The sequence below is a fragment of the Asparagus officinalis genome, chromosome 8 (assembly GCF_001876935.1).
Source record: "Asparagus officinalis chromosome 8, Aspof.V1, whole genome shotgun sequence".
In the NCBI taxonomy this organism is placed as follows: Eukaryota; Viridiplantae; Streptophyta; class Magnoliopsida; order Asparagales; family Asparagaceae; genus Asparagus; species Asparagus officinalis.
The window spans coordinates 5,824,324-5,828,394 of NC_033801.1; the positions used below are offsets into that span (position 1 = coordinate 5,824,324).

At 38.1% G+C, this 4,071-nt stretch overlaps 2 long non-coding RNA genes across 2 annotated transcripts in view; one reads left to right on the plus strand and one right to left on the minus strand.

Annotated features, from left to right (window-relative positions):
* LOC109820182 overlaps positions 1 to 2,534 on the plus strand; it is a 10,156-nt gene extending 7,622 nt beyond the window's left edge. The window contains exon 2 of the long non-coding RNA XR_002241749.1: positions 2,272 to 2,534. This is a non-coding gene — a long non-coding RNA (uncharacterized LOC109820182). The remainder of the gene's footprint in view (positions 1 to 2,271) is intronic.
* On the minus strand, positions 3,215 to 4,025 carry LOC109820388. Its single transcript, XR_002241832.1, has 2 exons — positions 3,762 to 4,025; positions 3,215 to 3,560 (listed from the first exon to the last, which is right to left on the minus strand). It is a non-coding gene; the product is annotated as an uncharacterized LOC109820388 (long non-coding RNA).

Consider the following 4,071-nt stretch of genomic DNA (forward strand, 5'->3'; position numbering starts at 1 on the left):
TTTAGAAGTTAAGAGTTTTGTGTAGGCGTTGAAAATTACCTATAGGTCTCCACGAACAGCTCGAGGCTAAAAGAAAATGATGAACGTCACTATCCAAGTCACAGGAGCTTGATTGATGTCGACAAACACATGAAGTGGGTTGACGAATTATGTGAAGCAACGGAGTTTCAGAATAATAAGGATACGAACTGATCGGGAGCCCCGTGTCACTTACAAAAGATGAAATGCCCTCCGTGTCTTATTTATTCCATAGATGATCTAATCATTGGAGCTTATAGAACTCCTCGTCAGCTTTCCAACGTACTTTGAATCGCTCAAATCCGAGTTCGGATGAAGAAGTTACGGCGGAAACGAACAAACGTGCATAACGGAGCATCTCAGCCTGAGTTGAGACACCCTGAGGTGTCTCGGCCCAACCGAGACACCCCAAGGTGTCTCAGACAAGGCCGAGACACCCAAGGGTGTCTCGGCCCGAGCCGAGACACCCAAAGGTATCTTGGACTTTGTGGAGCTGTTTTGACCATGATTCGTTTTAAATCTGAAGAAACTCAAAACATGAAAGTTGTAGATCTTTTTGTCAGATTTCCAACTCATCTGGAATCAGGTCATTTGGAGGTCATATGAGGAAGTTATGACTAAAATAGCCGAGACACCCAAAGGTGTCTTGGACCTGGCCGAGACACCCAAAGGTGTCTCGGACATTGTGAAGCTGTTTTCACCATGATACGATTCGAATCTGAAGAATCTTAAAAGATAAAAGTTGTAGATATTTTTGTCATCTTTCCAACCCATCTAGAATAAGATCATTTGGAGGTCATATGAGGAAGTTATGACCAAAATAGTCGAGACACCCAAAAGTGTCTCGGACCTTGTGAAGCTGTTTTAACCATGATCCGATTCGAATCTGAAGAATTTTAAAAAATAACAATTGTAGATATTTTTGTCAGCTTTCCAACATATCTAGAATCAGGTCATTTGGAGGTCATATGAGAAAGTTATGATCAAAATAGCCAAGACACCCAAAGGTGTCTTGGACCTTGTGAAGCTATTTTCACCATGATCCGATTGGAATATGAAGAAACTCAAAACATGAAAGTTGTATATTTTTTTGTGATCTTTCCAACACAACTTGAATCACCTCATTCCGAGGTCGGATTAAATAATTAGAGCCAAAATACTGAAGAGGGTACAAACTGTCTCGCACATGTGCGAGACACCCCGAACTGTCTCGCACTTGGGACGTGTTTTTGACGGTTTTCGTTCAGTTTTAACCGTTCGAACCTCCTGGAAACCTATAAATACAGCCCCTGAAGCCTTATTTTTTCAGATCTGGAATTTTGGAGATTAGGCGAAGCCCTGTCGGATTGAAGACTGAAGGTGCACGAATTTCAGAGAGAAGGAGGAGTAGAGATCTGATCAAGTTCGTCGGCATAAAGAAGAAGAGCTCGTCAGATCTGTAGTTCTCGTATTCGTCCCTTAAGATTACCCCGTTGTGGTAATCTTAAGAAGAGCAATTATCTCGCTGTTGCCGAGATAAGCGCTACAGCTTCTTGATTCCTTCGCGAATCGACGAAGCTCTGACCGATTTTTTAGCAATCAGATCTGATCGACGGTGGTCCACGGATAAACCCCGACACAGACAAAGATCCCACGCAAGCAGAAGACCGATAAACGATATCTGCGTTTGTTTGATAAAGTTGTAAACTTTTTATTTTCATTGTGTAAGGAGATCTTATAAAAAGATCAACTTTTTATTTTATTTGAGTTTATTGTAACGACTAAAGTTGTAATAGATTCGATAGCAATGAAAACAGCAACTTTTACCGCAAACATTTTGTTTTCACATTTTTTTTCCATAGTTGCATCTTCCCAGAATATCATCTCAATTCATAAAGGTTTGTAGTAATTTCAGAAGCTAATCATTGATATTTGCTTGACCTTCATTATAACCTTTTTAATGTTTATACTCCCCTAATTTAATACCGTGTAGTGTTCTTTGAGTTTACTGATATTTATTATCTCACCATAACACAAACATTGTGTCAACAATGGTTGTTCTGTTTGTTTCCTGTTGCAATGTTTCAGTTATTAGATCTTAATTACATTTTGTTGGATTCACTTGTATTAAATTAATTGGAAGAATGCACTCTAATCCCCTTCTTCACTTGTATTAAATTAATTGGAAGAATGCACTCTAATCCCCTTCTTTTTTGGTGCAGTGTCTGCGAATTACGAGGGAGTAGACTCTAATCCCCTTCTTTTTTGGTGCAGTGTCTGCGAATTACGAGGGAGTAGCTTCTCAATTCATGATATTTGAATCTTGCTGAGTTAGCTTTGTTAGGAATAGCAAGTTTTGTGTCTTCAAACAATGTCAACTTATTATGTTCTGATGTAAGACTTGGATTTTGATGGTGTGGCTGTTTAGATTTGTAGACTGCTAGAGAGTGTATGGTTTTCGCATTCTCATGTTGTATGAACTAAGATTGTATGGCTTCATTTAAATTATTTTGTATGAACTAAGATTGTATGGCTAAGACTGCTAGAGTGTATGGTTTTCTCTCATATCGTATGAACTAAGATTGTATGGCCAGTCATGCATCAACAGTAACATCTTTTGATTTAAGTTCATTAGAGAGCTCAAGCACCAACTAGCATGAGTGTGTATCTTTTTTTCATATCAGACGTCACTGTTAAGATCTTTTCACAACAAACGTACTCAAATCTGATAAATAGAAAACTAGAATCAACCCACCTGCAATTTTTGCGGTCACTAGTATAGAAGAAAGTGTCACAAGATGAGGAGCCAAAGTGAAGGCCTGGATAGTACTCAATACACATAATCCACTCAGGCACAAACCCTACACAGATTGCAAGAAATCCAAAAATTCCACCACCAAATTGGCATCAGAGATCTAAAGTCAAATTAAACCTGTAAATATTCACATACACCACATGTAACAATCATCCATAGCCAAGATAGTTATATTGACACACATCATCAAATCATCCAAAAAAACCAGCAAATATATGAAAAACCAGCAATCATCCACAGTATAAAAAAGTCCACAGAAGTACAAGTATAGAGTTTACTTTCTCTATCATAATCTTCTTTTGGTTAGCATCTAATCATGCTTGAAATATGGGAACAAGTACAATTCAGTTTTATATTAGTAATAATTTTCCCAATAATCAAACAAACAATTGAAATCAAACATTAACTAACAACTAAATTCCAAACCAGTTCCAATTAAACCTTGAGTCTCAATCAACATAGTCGCATAAGAAAAACCAAACACCAAATAACATACAACGTTGAGAAAACAAACACCACCATTGCTCTGAACAGAACTTGGGAACCCTAACGAGATCCCACCATTCATGACAGATCACATGGTTTCCTAAAGATCGGCGGTTTGGGATGATGAGGGCGTCCGTTCTTCGCTTGAGAATCGACGAAGGTTTCCTGAAGATTGGTGGCAGCGTCTCCTGAAGATCGGCAATGTGCAGTACTTGCATCCTTGGGCTATTCAACATGGCAAACCAACAGAATCAGCTAGACCCTGGATATCAAATCAAACAAAATTATATACTTGATAATACAAACACTCTTGCTATTTGCATTAATAATTCCATATTCACAACCAGCAAATCCAGATAAAGCCAAGGTGAAGGGTATACGGTCCACCTGGGTTTTAAATTTGCTGAACTATGACACTCCATATGAACAAGGAACGGAGAAACATCGATTGATATAGACTTACTGATGTAACATTCCACCTTCTCTCTCAAATTAGAAAAAAAAGATAAAGAAAATCTGAACATCTTAATCCTCCGAGTTAAACACATAAATTGAGTAGGCCATGTTTGACCCACCCAATCCTGCAAACGTTGCCAAGCAACCAGAATATTCAGATTCTAATGTAAGCAAAGTGCAAACTTTTCAAAGTTATTTGACTTCATGGTCTAATCAAGACAAAAGGCGCTTAAAAAAGAAGTTAAATAATAAGCAAAAAAAGAAAGATAATTATTACTATCGAGATCACCCCTTGCAGCATAACAGCGTTGCCTCGT